Source organism: Cephus cinctus, unplaced genomic scaffold (genome assembly GCF_000341935.2).
Source record: "Cephus cinctus unplaced genomic scaffold, Ccin1 Ccin1_scaffold0690, whole genome shotgun sequence".
Lineage (NCBI taxonomy): Eukaryota > Metazoa > Arthropoda > Insecta > Hymenoptera > Cephidae > Cephus > Cephus cinctus.
In genome coordinates, this window is record NW_014333313.1 from 1654997 (window position 1) to 1673598 (window position 18602).

Genomic DNA, 18602 nt, shown 5'->3' on the forward strand with positions numbered 1-18602 from the left:
CCATGGGTCAGCTCATTAAATATAAAATTAATAATTCATAACCGCAACGTAATTTTACCCGTAGTATGTAAAATGTAAAAAAATGGTGCATGGACTTTTTGAGAAATTGAAGCTAAATAAATTATAAATTGTTATAATAAATAAAAGTACCTGAAAAGCTGGGACATTATCGATTTCCAAATAATATCGTGTAAAAGAAATACAAAGAAGTTACGTGAGCGTATCGTCTCAATAGATACAGTATACATTTCGCCCATGTATGTAACATAATGCGTAGGACAGATTTAAGTAAGAAAATTTGAAAAGGGGAAAAACGGTAAAGGAGACGTCTGATTGTGAGACTGTTCAGCAAACAAACGATCCCGAGGCCATAAGGGGAGTCTGAGCACTCACAGCCGCAGGCAAACAATCGTGTAATATTGACAACAGAAAAAAAGGGAAAAAATACATATATCCAACGCGTGGCTCCGATACGACGAGAAATAAAAGAAAGCTCAAAAATATTTAGGGAAACGAAATAACGTATTAGAAGGGAAAGAAAAATCTCGAGTAAATTTATTATCGTCAAGATATACGAAGCCATTGGGGCTGACTCGCAGTTAACCAGTGAATCTTTTAACCAACTTCCAATCCTCTACGTGGCTTCGTAGTATTTAGCTTGAACGTTCCGGGTTCAGACGGGATGCCAAGGAAAAAAAAGAATGGAATGAGCTTCGCCTCGTTGCACCAAGTGCACTTTATGCTTTTAATTTCAAGCCGCACAGGGTTTTCGCGGACAAACGAAATTGTTCCGCGACTATTTGACGGTCGCCACCGAAAGAACTTCATCCAGACGGTCGTTTCACTTCCGGCAGGAAAGTTCCGTCCTCCGCGTGGTGTCTCCCGTGGGATTTCCATGAAAAACGGAGATGGTCTTTTGGAGGCAGAAACAACCCGACAAACTTACTCGTCTTACGATACCCTCAAGTTTCCAGTTCACGCGATGGAAAACTCGGATCTACCGAGTGTTGGAAAATTAGTGAATGAATATAGGCAAACATATTTTGTATAAGTTAGATATACGATTACCTATATATACCTATATTAGGTAGAAGCGATACGCTTATCAGCACTTCAAAGAGAATTTGAACGCAATCGCCTTTATGAGGATGCTAATCGTTATCGTTCTTGGCACAGAGCTGTCCATGTCAGTTATGCAATTAAGCTAATGATAATTGGGAAAATTAATTAGCAGCGCCACCACAGTCAAATCCGACAATCACGATGCCGCACGGAAGTACGTAGGTTCTGTATGAGCAAAATTCCCTATGTAAATTTAAACATGAAAATCCCTAGGAAATCCCCAAAAAACTTATTAAACGTAAAATAAGTGAAGACGAACGCGGATAGACGCAAAGTTTGACACTCGAAGCCAAAAAAATTTGTCGAATGGAATGGACCCGTCCATCTTGCGAGCCTTCGCTCGGCCGAATAATAGACTCGATCCGGTCGATCCGTACGCGATAAATAGTTTGCGGTTGGCAAAGGGGGGAAAAAAACCTCGCGACTGCGAGATTAGAGCGAGGTAATGCGTATCTGATGGATCATCCATCACACTCCCATCAGTCGCAAAGCTCGCAAGACTTGACGCAAGAGCTGAAGCTCCTCCTTCCATGACTCCTCTGCGTATAGAAACATGTTCCCGAAGCAACCTCATTGTTTCGAGCCCCCGAGAGATATACCTGAATACAAGAGAACCATCCGTACGGAACGCAGTGGTCCAGTTATAAATCAACGAAAATCCGTCTTTTACATAAATTCAAGCTTTGTATCCACGTATCTTGAAAATTTACCGTGGTACGAAGAACAAGCAACTTGAAAGTCCGTGACGTAATCAGAGCAAAAACCAACGTATCCTGGGTGAATAATTTTCACTGACCCATATAGGATCCCCTTTTTGCTGGATGACGGACCCATATGTGTCCCGAGTAAGGAGCAGCTACAATAGGCATGTTGAACACGTTCCTTATGGGGTATAACAAAACGGACTCGATGTACGTATATACCGGAAGTGACGAGGGAACGAGTGTAATTCAGTATGATTTAAGCAGGGAGCAGATATACCTACATCAAACGTGACGTATCGATGTGCTTCGACCCATCATCCAAAAACAATCCCCAGAGCGTTGTCCCTTCCGGCCCAGTGTTGTTAGCTATTCGCAAATCCAATTACTTCCGTGCGAAACGCTCGCGCACCGTGCGCGCAGTTTTGACACACGTCAACATATAGATCGAATGGTCCGATAACTTCTTTGGTTTCTATTATCTTCTGATCGGAACATAATATACCGAAGTTGTAAACAAAAATTTGTAGCAGCTGCAACAAGCTTTATCATCGGCCTCGATACCACCGGTAATACACGTTTGTGTCCCAAGGTACTTGTGGTATTTCCAATTTCCGTCCGCACTTCGAAAGTTCAGTACCGGGACCCACAGGATCAGGGCACTAAGTTGGTAGGTCTTGTACCGTATACGTACTGACGCCCTAGGCGTTCCCACGTACGAAGGTTAGAACGCTAAGACAGAACGTCAATCTTTAATAAAGTTACCTGACGAGCATTTCCCAAGCTGTTCCTGAGTTTCGTTATAGTGGGTATACAGTCGCAGAATATCTTGTCGGATGAGTAACTGCTTCAAGGCTCTCTATACACACTTTGACTCCTGATTTGAACTTGCCTATTTAGTCGAGACGAGCCTTGGGGATTAGACGAGCTGTATAGTTACGCAACAGCCCTAAAGCCTCCCTCGAGGAGACGTCACGTCTTGGCAATAACGAAGTCTTCAGCGAGAAATTATTTCTCGTAAAAACAAGCGTCACGTTCGATCTTCCTGCTTTTCTTGACTAAGAAAATGTCGCGTCATACCTTTCGCCAAGCTCTAGCAAGACCCGTTGTACCTTAGCAATACTGTTCTTCTCATTACGTGTAGCAGAGTTTAGTTGAGGCTGTCTTAACTATGACAATTTACTCCTAGGCAAGTGTACGATCAAATCAATAGCGTTAAGGTATACCATCCGTAATAATCACAAAAGCTTAAGGTCTCTAATGTACTTATTTTTTTTACTGACAATGAAAAATAAACTTTTATATACAGGGTATTCCGAAATTAACGAACCTATTGTATATATACGTATATCACTTTCCATACTTTAGAAATGCGGCAATTTATGAAAATAATCTAAATTTTTAATAATAATTTCGAAACACCGTTTATTTTTACTTCCTTTATATTTCTATTAGTTACGACTAAGATGTAGGATATACCATTTTTACTCGCCCTTATTCTCGGTATCTTTGCACAGTTGTACCCAAGGATTACGAGTATAGCCACGGTTAATTTTATTCTTTCTCTAATATTTTTTCTACGATACTAAGGCTCTTATCTCTTTCTACCTTTTCCTTCTCTTTTTTACCTGGTTCTTCCTCTTTCTCCCTCTCGCTCTCTCCCACGGCCACGACCCACGAAAACACGACTCCTGCGACATGGTACAGTGCAGGGTGACGTTAACCAACGTCAAAAAATGAGTCAGCAACCCTCGCTAGAACAAGGGAACGAGATTTTCCCACGAATCTAGTAAAATTATTGCGTCTATATCTGAGCGTTTAAAAGTCAATGAAATAAAACGATTTATTGTGAAAACGCTTCCCCGTGTTTCCTATCGACGGGACAGTTTCCTCTTCCTCCTCATTTTTTATCATTCCACCCTCGTCGATCCCTTCGCACGAGCGTCCTCTTGTATCTCTATAAATTGTCAGGAAACCAACTAATGGAACAATGAACAACCTGTAGATACTTGGCTGACGTCACGCTGACTTTGAAAACCTTTGAACACTTCCATACCTTGTTTGCTCTGGTACCTTTTCCTAGATCCCTTATTTTCTTTTATTGACAATAAATATTCCAAATGTCTAACCCAAGTCAAATTCACATCTGCTACACTTCGCACTGTAAGCCTCAATATGGCCAGTACTCGACGCTATCGTTCAAGTGGGTTTGTCACTTTAAAATACTCAAGCGCAAGGAAGCTCTTATTAAAAAAAAAATGTATTTCCATAAGACGAACATTTTTTGAAGTTTCCTGTATTTGTTAACGGTAGCACTGCTGTCGTGTATTCGATAATAAAATAATATTCATTACAGTCGACAACATATAAGACGACAATGGGGATGAAAAACTTTTTTTTATCACAACAGATAAAAATATATGACTTTGTTAATTATGCAAGATTTACGAGTCACCCGAGTGAGAATAAAGAAAGAAGGAACACAAGATGTCGGAAGCGACTTTTCAATTTGGGCAGTGGCCGTTGTTTTTGTCTTTATTTTGTTCTCTCTCGATAGGAGTCCGGCGTAAGAAAGGCTTTATATCACTAGGATTAATGTCTCGGACGGCCGAGCATTAAGAGATAATGCAACGTCATAATCGCTTGTTATTTTCTCCCTTAGACTCTTACAACACAATTTTTGTTCGCTCGCGATAGTCCGCTAGTCATCGATAAGGAATATCTTATTATGGCTTATCTCACGTGATTATTCCTGTGTAACATTCCAATAAGTAAGACAATATTTCCTGTCGCGCTTATCATTCGTTCATTTCGCACCGATGCAACCTGTTCGAAAGTCTTGCGAATTCCAGTTTGACAACCCTCGTGCTTACCTGGTAAATGAAATCGATGTCATTTTTCGTACTACCCTTAAAATCGAGAACCTTGTCCGCAATATGAACTTTTCACGGTTCAGCGAATTTCGTTTAACCTAAAAGTGATATATCGCAAATGACTTAGGAAATTACTGAAAGCGATAATAAACTTAGATAGATATTAATCGACTCACGGAATACAATAATTAGATCGTATTGAAGTACTTTTCCATTTTTTTTGGTGATTTTACGAATTTTCATTATTTTTTCAATACCCATACATACCTGCATCCGTCTATCACGTTCACCCCTGTCAATCTTCACAAAATCTCATATCGCGCCAGGCTTGATTTTTGGGATCAATTCCAATCTCAGTGAATGATACTGAATTAGGGGTTCTGAGAGATTGTTGAATATTGGGGATAAAAAAATATCGAGGCAATTTCATACTCAACCTATACGCTTCTGGAATTGTATCTTTACAGAATATTCCACCGTATCCTTCCGAATAGGCATATGTGTGTAGATGGTACGTGGTAGTTGACGTGGATGAAATTGGCCAAGGTTGAATCAAGGGTTGCGCAGACAGAGGCACATCTTCGACCTTTCATCAGTGACCCGACCCTTCATGCTCTCAGATGGGGATTCGGCAGCCAGATAAATTTCGCACCGTGAAAGAGCCTGGATGTTTTGTCCCCTTGGGGTGGGATATGATGGACGGGGTTAAATTTCACAAAAATTTAAGTTCTTTCGGTCCCGAGCAACAGAGAAAAAGAAACCACATGCCACGTCTAAGCATCCATCAACGCCTTTCCCATCATTAAACATCTTTCATTAAAAACAAACATTTATTGATCCCAGTACACCAGGCAAATTCGATTTATTTTTTAATGTTAACAAAAATTTTCAAAGGACGTAAAAAGATATCGAGGCAAGTGAAAAGAGCAAGAAATTCACATCCAGGATGGAGTCCGTAGGTGACTGAGATCCTGGAAGAACTAGTCCTGCGGGACTAGGAAATAAATCCTGGTCCCTTATCGAAACTTTTTTTTTGTCACCGCGATAACTGGTTCGCGGCTTTACACGGGACAGTTTGTATTTGCGGAAAAAAAAGGGGCTACGACGGCATATCGATAAAAAAAACACGAAAGGGGCGTCAGGAGAGCGAGCGGCGTATTCCGAGAAAGTCGCTTTTGTGAAAGAGTGCGACGGCAGGAAACGGTAGAAAAAGCGTTCGGAAGCGAGCCTGCGAAAAATCAAAAGAACCAGGACGGAATGGAGTATAAAGGAAGGAACGAGGCGGAGTGTATCTTGGAAGTAGTGCTACGCGATACACAAACGGCTATATGTATACGCTATATACATATGTCGAAAGCAAGATGGAGGCGAATAAAGTGGTTCGAAGGAGAGATGGAACTCGAGACTCTTGGATGTTGAAAGTCACCGTTAACCACTGCTAGACAAGAGGATCCGATTTCGTAGCCGTACCAACAAGGCTAAGTAAAAAGTCATCCAGTCAATCCAAGACGTCCCCTGCGCATCGACAAACTCAAATAAAGCCGAACTTCCTTCCATTTGCCCTCTTCGAAAATATATTAAGAAGCGATACGGCTGGTACCTCCCTTTCTCTGTATCCCGGAGCCCATGTGCGCCGCTTAGCTATCAAGACATATCGCATGGAAAGAAAACCCTAGAAGCTTTATATTGTTACCATTTCTTTGAGATGTGCGAAATGGAATTGCGTACTTTGCTCCCGACCGTATACCAACCTAACCTATAACAATAGCCCATACACGTAACCACGAAAAATAAGACTCGCAAGAACCATCCCGGCCATTCGATTCCATTCGATTCCATTCGATTCCATTCGAGTCTTTGACTTCCTCGTGGAGGATGTCTTTGTTGTACAGTTAGCGTTCTTACTTTCTTTTCATTATATTCCTCTCTGTGCTCTCGCAAAAAGAAAAGTATGATGGACAAAGTTGTTTTCCCGAACCACTTTTTTACTGACTTTTAGTTATTCCCACTTATTGTCAGTCGGGAGTGAAGGGAGTTGCAATTCACCCTATGTATACCTACCATCTCTCACGCAAGAGTAAAGTCGTTAAGGCTAGTACATACTATTGTTACTCTCGGTGGTGCGAAACACCAGTAACACGGAAGTGCTAAGGAGCAAATTCTCAGGCAAGACTCCAGCAACGTGCGAGAGCTTTACAGCGTGGTTCAATTGGTCTTTTTAAAAAGGTTCCGCAGTTGCAGCAACCTTCCCTCTGGGCACGAGCCTTGTGCTGCCTGTTAAGGAGGAGAAGGTGGATCCAACCAAAGTAAAAATAACGTTGTTATTTCTACCAAGGGCGCAGCTTATTGAGACATTACACGTGAAGAGCTTCAAGAACATCAAATATGTTCCCCTTGTTTTGTGATTTTTTCTTATTCCCACCAATTCGCTATGTCTCATTTATACAAGACAGCTTGATTAAAGTACGACTAGCGTCGTGAGCTTTGACTTGATATTATTTCCGAAATATTCTTAAGGTAAGATTCATCCCGAGGCCATGACACGGGCTGGTGATATGCAAATTCTCTTTAAGAAATTGGATATTTCATCACTTTGATCTTCCTGTAGGAAGTTGCTCTTTTAGGAAATACAGTGTACACAATTTCAAGAATAAGGATAATGTTTGACGTTAACATTTAGAGATCAGTACATGGGGTGCCGGTACATACCAAATTTGTATACCTTTTTTCATTCACAAAATTTCACTAGCTCATTTAAGAGTGTACAGAGATCGTTAGCGAATTCCAATTAGGATGTAAAATCCACAAATTTGCGAGAAAATATAGACGAGGAGGAACGATCTAGGTCGAAAAAATAGTGAAACTGAAGAAAAAAGTATGATTCAATAGCTCCCGCCACTCTTTGCTCTCGAATTTGATTTGATCGTTGTAACCATTGACGAATGAGCAGACCGAATATCGGGCAAATAAAACTAGGTTTGTAATCAGTCCATCAATATTTGCCATATCGATTGCTCCCATTAATTTGGTCGAAGATCATGGTGTAGTTTGATTGCAGGACGATCGTAGAATTTCTGTATAAACGCTTATGACTTTCTCTCATCGATCAAAAGTAACGTCTATCCAGCTATCAGCGTCAAGTAGAGTCCTTGACGATGATCCTTGGACGACAATGCTTAACTGTGTATTCTGAGCTTTTAAGAATCACGGAGATCCCAATTCGGTTCGTATTTTTCTCCAAAAAACACAGAACCAGTATTATGGATAAAGTGCACTCTGGCGGTGAAGATTCGAACCGCAAGGACACTCGGAGGCACATCGTACGTTTTGTCCAGATACGCAGAAGACTAGACGCAATGGCCCATTCCATTTCCGTGTTTCATCAGTTCAGTTAACGTAAACCGAGTACGTAGCGGAACGTGCCTGTGTAAAGGTCGAACAGAATCGAAGGTGTATACGTGTGAATGCGAGACCTCAATTCAGAAGCAGGTAGCACTTACCTACTCGACGCTAACACCGAACCGGAAGCCTCGTGGGAACATTTAAATGCGCTTAACCACAAGCTACTCAATCCGGAAGGAATACCAACCGTAACCGAAAACAGTCCTAGAAGAAGCGTCTTTCTCGATAAATTAACCTACATGCAGAATCAGGGATCGAGAGAGAATCAGGCCAAGAACGGTATTACCCAGAAACTGATAAGATCCCATATAAAATTAGCTTTCGGCTCTGAAATCGTATTCACGTGTATTCCAGCAGCAATCCGAAAATCCAGCTGCACGAAGACGCCAGAATCGGGCGTCCACTTTCTAGTTTTAAAACTTTCACGACTTTCAGACGAATTTGAATAAATTATTCGTGGCACTCAAGGACGCCGGGCGTCCCTGCTTTTGGTCTATCGAGAACACTTCTCAAGGGTCCTCCTCTTTGTGCTTCTTCGAGTCTTCGGTCATCCTTCACCTTCATCTTCTTACCAATCCCCTTTCGAGGTTTTACTTTTTTATTTCAACGTAGCTGCTATTCTTAAAATAACCAAAGACACTTCTAGCGGCTCGGACCATGGACCCGCTTTGCCGTGCAAGTACAAGTTCGAGATCTACTCAAGAATCTCCTCTTGGAGGTGAGTATCCCTAGTTTCCTGAAGGAGGGTCCTCGAACATCTCCATCGTCCAGGTCAGCGTGTGTGCTCTCGAGAATATAAGCGTCGCGACGCTTCTTGGATAAGGTAAACCTAAAGGCGATTCTCGTGTAAGGGTATAGCTATATCCCTCTTTGGCATACCGTATATATATATATATATATATATATATATATAGACATATACACTGTCTTGGCATTAGCACTGGCGACGGCGACGACGGCGGCGTCGGCGTCGGCGAGCCTACGTTCGGCTCGATTGCTCCGACGGTTGTGCTCGTGGCAGGTCAATTTCATGGCGGCACTCACCAGTCGTGAATCAAAGCCCGCTGGGGACACTTAAACGCCTGTATGGCGATGCGCCGTAGCCGATCTAGGTGCACTACGTTCGCTCCGCGTTTGTATACAGCGTGAAGCCTGGCAATCCATTGAATAATTACCCAATTCAATACGTAATCACGCTACTTCCCGTTCGCGCACACCCTACGTGGCCCCAATGGGGCCCTCCTTAATCCCGTTTAAACCATCCATAAGCATATGCCGGCGCGAACTACCTATGTCATGCTTGGGACCTTACACACCTGGAATCGCGAAACACAACACGATTCGTCATTTTTCAGTTTTTTCCAAGTACAAAAATATGAAAATTATAGGTATAAATGAATCTGGATGTACTACGAATCTTCGTCGTGTTTTAGTCCGCATCCGGATTCTTTGAAATTCTTTTTCTATTAATTGGCACTCTAATGAAAAAGAGATGCGGCGAACGGTATTAAACCAAAATAATGAACATCACTTTGAATAAAATTCTATCGATTTCATCTCGGAAATATTGAAACTTTCCACCTGTTAACTATCATGAAGCTAACCCATATTTTATTCCCAAGTAAATTCATCGTCATCTATAGATACATAAATATTACGAGAAGCCTTATCTACCAACTGCAAAATATTCTGGCGCAATGACAACCACGATGTCATAAGACTGTATTAATTATTTCAGTGATTGATCAGATGTTTATTAAAAGAAAAACTCGTATTTACCTCGTCATTCAAAAAATACGTTAACGAATAAAGATTAATAGCCTGTCCCGAGAAAATGAGATAATTTACAATTTTTTACGAAAAAGTAACTATAACATTAAGGACGCGCGCTAAAAAAAAAAAGGCAAAAATCGTACCAAAAATTTATCAAATAAAATTCGACGATTTCATTCCGTCGATATTTTACTAAGGCCCAGAAACTTGTCCATCGTTACACAAGGGATAAGTACCACCTTTTTTTCCAAGGCAGCTCGTTTACGATACCCCAGCTCTATGACGTGTCCAAAAAAAAAAAAAAAAAAACGTCGTGGCGTCCCTTGGCGATCGTTACGTCATTCGAGAAAGCGGGCGTCAATGAAGTACGCAATCTTTGTTTTTCGAACCAGGCTTTATTCGAGATCCGGCCATAAAATTGAGAAACTGTCGTTGGGGCTCCTTTCTAACGGGAAACTCATTAATTTCTTGCTCGAAGACTGAGATTTCCGAAGTCAATCCGAAGCCTCGCTGGAAGGTCTACGAAGAGAAGGAGAACACTATCTCTGCCTCCATTCCCCCTGGCTGACCCCTCCCTCCCTGCGCCCTTTCACTATTGGTCCCACTTCATCCCAAGTTGACCTATGACCTCTCCTCGCTCTCCCACCATCTTGTGCCATTTAATTGGCGAATTAATCTCGAGGTCGATGGGGATTTCAGTGATTGTACCTACATTCGCGTCCGTCAAACGAGCCGTAGAGGCTAGCAGTGTATATTGTATGCCCGCTATAGGTGCTCCAATGTACCTTATATTCTGGGCTAACGAGCAATAACCTCATCTGCCTTGCGAATTACTCAGAAATTGGTAATATCGGTAGGTTATTCGTCACAGGAAATTAAATTTAATGTATTGAGATAGATGCTGAGTTGAGACACGTAATTTCCGATTTGATTTAATATAACATCCGATGGATCATATAAGTCTTTATAAGAATATTTATAATTGCGAACGTAGTGGATTTAAATAACGTGCAATTAATTATATTTTACGATAATTAATTCTCGTCTTTATTTATATGTATCAACAGTAACTTCCGATCCATTTCCTAGCCATAAAACTGTACGCGCGTAACATATATATATCTGTGCTGAATAATCCATAGCGAGAGGAAAACGTAGCAGTTTTCACTGGAGGCAGCATTTAAATTCATTTGTAAAGTCATTGCGGCAGCTGATTACGTAATGTGCGTAGTACGAGATTGAAGTGTCTATAATTACATCATACAGAAAACAATGTATTCCAATGATATTTTCGAAATTTGACAATTCTCATAACATCGATTCCCAACGTATTTGACATTCGCCAATTTGTAATGTAATAATCCGCAAAGTTCCAGGCATGTCCTTCCAAGAAATTCGAGATAGGAATTTTGTCCCATTTCAAAGATCTTCCTTGTCTCTATAAGCAGAATCGTGGGTTGATCTTTTTTTTAGCACAGCGAATCGTGCCTGAAGGGGTGTCAGTCACAACCCCTGCGCGAAAGCGTTTTGTAACGAGACTTATTAAAGTCACGACAAGTCAGGAATGACATAGAAGCTGCAAACTTATTTGTTTTCTTTATCGCACAAGTCCCGCGTCCACGATAAGAAGGAATCAATGGACCATAATAGAAAACAGAGCCCGAGATATCGCGAGGCCATCTTCTCCGTCGGCCCATCCAGCGCTGCGACTTGACTTTAGAGAAAATGTTCTCGATCCCCTGAGATTTTTCTCGGCTTTCGCCTCCAATAAAACTGCTACGATGTCACGGAGGACAATGCCCGTCGATATATAATCTAGGGACTACTACCCCTCTTACTTGAGAATACGAGACTTACTCGTATATACCCGGCAGCGAAGTCTCCGACGTCGTTTTCCAAAGTTTCTACTAGCATCTACTTTCTTCTGTTTCTTGCGCAAAAAAAATCGTACTTGTTTAAAATCCGATCTTGAGTAGTGAAATTTATTTTTTATTTTAATATCCAGACCCCTCCATTCTCATTGCCAATTACTAAGGTATCGTATTTCACGGGTACCAACGTCGTAAGATTTAAGAATCCGGTTGGGAACGGAGCTCAATTTGATTTCTAAAATGAAATTCAGCCTCGACTAAACAATCCGCTCCAGGTGGAAAAGTTATACGTGGAAAATATATGGATCATATATGCATCATACGTAAAATTTATGAATCTTAATTATTTTGTTTGTATTTGTACAGTGATAGGCTATTGATAATAAAACGTATTTGATGTAAAAATTATATTAATCATGAACACTATATACGGGCCACATATAAATTAGTTTAATATGTCCAAAATCGTGTACCATACATATGTGATCCACATATTTTCCATATGCAACTTTTTCTCCAGAAACGGTAAACACGCTTAATTATCCTCTTATGTGAGTGAAAAAAAAAAAAAACGAATTGAAGCCTCTTGTATATTATTGTCACCCCTTTTTCCGATATGCGAAAAAATTCTCACATTAAAGGAATTAAGTAATTCCAGACACGCTGCTATTGAACTCTCATAGAGTTAAGAGTTTTCGTGTCAAACCTTATAAACTGACACGTTGTAGCTCACCGTTGAATTAGCCCTAGATAACGCAATGGGCGGAGTTAGTTCGCATTGATACTTTCTTGTCCCATCGGCGCGTTATCTACGCAACAGTTAGTGGTAACCGCCATAACTCCCGATTAATTAAATTAATCGATGCGCACGGGGGAATGCTAAATACTCGTGACCTTAATAACATGACGTTTCAGTATAGCGTGCGGGATATGCCCAACCCGCATACTGCACGGAATAACCACAAATGTATTACATATCCAAAGTCATTGCTACGTACGACTGTTAAAGGTGCTTTCACACCAATAGATCATTTTAGAAATATACACAAAAAAAACAACTGAGATAAAATCCAAATGGCCCTGTAAATACAAAGACAGATGGATGACTCTTTTGAAAGAGCAATTTTTTATCAGAGCAAATTCACACTTAATCGACACACCCGAAACGAGAGTGACCGATCGACATCATTGGACTATACGATTGCCTTGGCCCGTCCTACGGTATCTTATCCACGGTGTGGAGGTGACTTTAGGGTTAACCTGAGACCGCATCAAATCCGCAAACAGTTGCATGCTAGAACGCTATTGGACGCACGTTCGGTAATATCCATTTGTCGGTGCGATGTTCCTTGTAAATTATGTGCGGCGAGGAATGTCGACAGCGACGTCCAGTAAATTTCATAATTCAATGACTATCGAAGCGGCTTTCGTTATCAGCTTATTCCACAAAATCATTCCATCCGATTAAACTTCCGTTCGATTTTGAATGTCATACAAATCCTACACTTTGACACTCAGTCATTCGCACATACCTATACGTAGTTGTACAATTGTTATAGCTAATATTAAAAAGCGATTGTACAACCTTGTACGTTCAATTGTATTGGCGATACAAGAGAATATCCCGCTTGTACATTCTTTGGATACATTCGACCCAACCAAACCTTACGTAATGACACTTATATTCGACAATTGGGTCAATTTCGTTCTGCACGTACGATTGGAGGTATCAACGATTCTCGTGTGCTTAATACTTTGGGTAATGAGCGCTTTGATTAGCATCTTAAGAGCATCCAAATTGGGTCAACGTGAAACGTCAAATGTCTCGGGACGATTCGGGTTATCGAATTTCCAAAGTATTTACGGCTTTCCAGGACGAGGACGAGAGACGTAAGTCAGAGATTATTATTATTATCAAAATTCGAGACAATACCTTGTTACGCACTAGCAGCGAATTATACCGATTTAGTACGTAGTCAAACGAATCTTTCATTTTGCGGAGGTGAAAAAGGAAAGTTCAATTAAGAAGTTGCGACGAATGCGCAATCTTTGAGAAAGTCTCTGCCATAAAACAAAAGAGGTCGCAAGGTTCAACAGAAGGACGATACTAAACGTAGCCAATACGTCTTTTCGCATTTCGATGCGTCTACTGTACATGGGCGTATGCCTCGAAGGCCCAGACCACCTAGAAAGTCCAAGAACTTGCATCCAGTCAAGGGAGCCGCGTCTCAGAGAAATTAAAGGATAGACTTGATTGTTCGAAAATCAACCGACGGCTTGTAAATACTTTTGCGGATGCCAAAGTGCTGGCTACGTAACTTTGACTGTGAACGAGAAGGGGAAAAACGGAAGGTAGGAATGTCGCATAAAGATATTGCAAATATCGCGAACCACGAGGATAGCAGTAGTGGTCGAGCTAGCTTCTAAAATCGGGTAGATAGACAGCGTCGCGACGCCAAGAGAAATCGGGAATTATCTCGGCGTAAAACTTGCTCCGCGGTTAAAGGAGCATCCCGAGTGAAGATCGAGCATCTAAATGTCCTCTCGGCAATAAATCTCTAGGTTAATCGGAATCGGGGAAATTTCATAATAAAAATTACCATACGCCATTGTTCTTTCCCGAGGGAAGATCAATGGTAAACGCCGACACTTTATTTAGTATTCAAAAATATTTATATAGTCACTCCGAGCCTAGTACTATATCGCGCTTTATTCTGTCTCCTAGGGAATTTTATTTTATCTCCTGCTAAAGTTTCAAGCACGTACCAAGCGCCGTGCGATAATCAGGAAATTTCTATAGATTGTCCCTGTAAAATAATCCAACCCAACCCAACCTCAGCTTTCTTGAAAACTTTCATATATGCAGATAGGTCATCGACAGGAACGAAGTACGGGGAGCGTTTCAAGTTTTCACTCCGTTGCCAATTTAATACTTTGTTATTTGACCGAGATGACGTAGTTCACCGGGCAAATAGAGACGCGGATATGGACAATCGTCTTTTGCTCCGTGTTAAATGAGCAGCCCAAGGACCAACGTGAAGTTGCGGGATGAATGAATGAATCTAGCACTTTAATAGGGGACGGTAACGAAATGAAAATTTATGAGGAAAGAATAAGAATGAGTATTTCATTTTATTCCGCGAGAAGGAAACGGGTGCTACGGAGAGGTGGGGGGAGACGAACGCGAAGATGAAGAGGAGACCCAGAGAAACTTGGATGACGCGAGAGGAGAAATGAAAGAAGGGTCAGGGGGAGGAAAAGGCAGAGTTCGACTTTTTATATCATGCAGTCATCTGGAATAAAATAATGAGGAGTTGAAAATAAAAGCGCACGACTTAAATAATGCAACCAGCTCCGTTGCACCAGCTGTGCCCGTACCTGATAATAGCGTCAACTTTATTATTTCACGGATCTTCGCGAAGGTACTGCACGTTAACGCCCGTGAAAAATAAGCATCCTTAGGAAAGGACGAGGCGTCGGGACGCTCCGAAAACGACTGTTCCTCTTGAGGAAAATATTTAGCAAACGACGTACTATTCTGCTTCTTGCTGCTGATGCACATCTGTTACCGACTGTCCTCGAACTTCATTTTACTCAGCTGCAAAAGCCTCTGATGAAAGATGAAAATACAAAATATGCGATATATATATATATATATAAAATAATCGACTCCCGAAAGAATCTTCGATGTTATCCGAGGATTATGCAACGTATATTGCAGCAGAGAAATAATAATAATTTCCAAGAAAATACATATCTGCTTATACGATGCCCTCTGTGCGATATTTTATTGAAATTGAAAAAATGTATTATTACAATTTTGATTTTAATCAGGGTACATCAAAACTATTAGTGTCATTTAGACTTCTTTACGTTACCTACGAGACTGAACGCAAAGTGATTTTAAACAATTTCAAATATCCGCGAGTCATTCTTAGCGTGTCACCGTCTTTGTTGTCACCGTCAAATGGAAACGGAATTTCAATTACAGTTTGCATTTTTTGAGATCCGCGGTTAACGAGGACTAGTATTTTTTTCTCTTTAATACAGTACCCTACGCGAACCATATAAAAGTTGCAGCTCACGCTGTGTAAAACACGAGGAAAATTCACGGGTAGTCATTACGCAATCATTAATTCAACACGTGTTTGTAACGATATGTACGATGATATTCGCATAACTGTGCATAAATTAACGAGGCTAATTTGATGGAATAATGTGATGTTAACTTATGTACAATTAACGTCGTAGGTGGCGTTATACCTTAATAACGCGAGAAACGGTCTCCCAAGTGAGTCGCAAGGGCGAAGCAGGATTAAATTTCACTTAGATACGCGATCACTCGTTGCGCCCTATTCGAATTGTTAACGCATTTGAATAACTCTGCATAATGCGCTATGGGATATTACTATAATTATGCGAAAGTTACCACGGAGATATGGAGCAGGGCGAATGCACGTCTGTTACCCTATAACGAGTTACGGGTAATTCCAGTTGGCAGCTGGCGGAAGTGTAGTCTAATCGACTGATAGGCGAAGTGAAAAGCCATATTGGAAAAAGAAGAAAATATGGATATACAAGTTTTTCATAAAATTGTCAAAACGCGTTACAATCGTCAGGCAACGTATTGCGCAAACTTTCGGTTAATCATTTAAATTTTAAACTGAATCGCATACCTTTAGAACAAATTTTAAACTTTGTGCATAGTCGTAATTTTGCTTTTGTAATATTTCGAAAGTCCATTGAAATATTTCATGAATGACGCGTATCGTCGAATATGAGCATCGGGGGGTCGGGCAACGATCACGTTCAATTCGTGTCAATCGATTAGTTTATTGGTGAACGTAATCAAAATATATTCGACGGGTGATAATGAGAACACGAAATAAAATAATTTTTCCGAGAATGAGAATCACGTTTTACGTGTATCGATATCACGACAGCGTGGGTGTTCGTGATTCTCGTGAAATTTGACCACTCGCTGTATAATAACTGTCTAACTTCCGGTGAACTTTCGGCCAATTCTCTGCCTGGTATAAGAGATAGCAGAGAGGCGGATAATGCTTAGGGGTAAAGGACAACGCCGGAAGGACACCCTGGTGACAGTTTCAAAGACAAAGAGATTTAACCAAGAGACGTTCGACGCTCCAAGCGTCACGCAGTTTGCAGAAGATATTTGATGCGGTTGGCATTAGTTAATTTGAGTAGGGACGTTGCGAAAATACGAAGACAGTATGAATTTCAGAATGGAATAAAAATAGAGAGTCGAGATATTTCAAGCCGCAGCTTCCGTTTGGCTGGACCAGAAAAAAAAAATGAAAAAAAAGGGGGAAAAATGTGGGACGACATTCAACTCCACCGCTGCACAGTTCCTGCAGTCGTATACATTATACGTGTATAGGTAATGCGCACCGCTCGTATTCGGCCATTACAAATTAGATTTCTCGAGAAAATGGGAACATTTTCGCGGTAAAAATTCCGATAGACGCAAAACCGTTGAATTTCAGAACTTTTCTCCGACCTGTTAAAAAGGCTAACACATGGACGCATATGACGAAAAAAAAACGTTTTCGAGCATACAGCTGAGACACATGGAAACTTTTCATAACGAAAACGACCAATTAGTGAAGTTTGCCGTAAATTCTTTATGACTTTAGAAATTTACCAAACTCTTTCGACACGCTCAGTGCTTGATCTTTCACCGGCGAACGTCGAGCCAAGCAGGCAGCCAGGTAGGCGAAAAACATCGATCGGCAATTAATACAATAATTACGGTAATGGGCAAGTTCGCGTGCTGCAATTATTGTAACGCTCCGAAGGTAGTTAATTAAAGAAAATTCAATTAAGCCCGGTTTGGAGCCGCGACGGGTGCTCGTGAGTTACCTGCTACATGGTCACACACGTGCCTATGCAGAATTCAGTGCCATTTACATGGGCGTCGGGCATTCGTTAGGGGCTGATAGCCCGCACGACTTTATCAGTTAAAAATATATTCACGCGTCGATTTATTTTTTGTCATATTACATAATATATAACTTATATATATATATATTTTATATATAATACGTCATATATAAATTCATTTTCATCTCCCGTCTCATCGATGCCGAGCGCGAACAACTTTTACAGGATATGCAAGGATAATTGAGATGAAAGTCAACATTGCTGATAAATCGCAGGTTTGAATCGGACGTTATGTGAAATTCAATAAAAAAAGGAAATACACTACCGGGTGACGAAACTAATCTGTCATTGGGCAGGACTAAATGGCCATACCGAAAACGTAAAGTAAAATTTTGAAGACAGTTCGTCAACAGAGACGGAATCAGTGAAATGTATAAGTGAGAGTTTATTAATATCGTGGCTGACGTAAAATAAACAGGAGGGTTGTTTCATTTCGAGAATGATGTTATTCACAGGGGTGGCTTCAAAGAGGGAACTGAATTAAACGTGGAAACGGAATACTAATTCTTGCAATACTCGTAAATTTCGTTTAACATTAAACGACAAGATTTTTTTTAAAAAGCACATATATATATACTACAAGCAAGATCGACGTTGAATTCAGTACACGTGATATTACACCAACGCCTCATACTCGTTATCGTTATTGAACTATTCTTGAACCTTGATACACAATAGAATACGACGAGAAATAAAATTTTTTATTCATGCCTAACGTACACAAATAAATTACTAATGAGATCACATAATTACTAAGACAAACGAGCACGTCGTGAGGGATATAATATAATAATAAAAATAACAAGAGATAAAAGTAAGTTGAAAATGGAGCGAAAGGGGTTGTTTTTCTTTTACGGAAAAGGGAGGGATGGAAATAAAGGAAATAGGCACGTGGG

The 18602-nt window shown here is 40.7% G+C and overlaps 1 protein-coding gene across 17 annotated transcripts in view; it reads right to left on the minus strand.

Annotated features, from left to right (window-relative positions):
* Positions 1–18602, minus strand: part of LOC107269920 (glutamate receptor ionotropic, kainate 2) — a 154331-nt gene that overhangs the window by 120881 nt on the left and 14848 nt on the right. Inside the window, exon 1 of one of the 17 annotated variants that reach the window (XM_025087310.1) lies at positions 5134–5152. The exons of the other annotated variants lie outside the window; for them this stretch is intronic. The gene's annotated coding sequence lies outside the window, so the exon portion shown is untranslated. Of the gene's footprint in view, positions 1–5133; positions 5153–18602 lie in introns of those variants that run through there. 17 annotated transcript variants of the gene reach the window in all.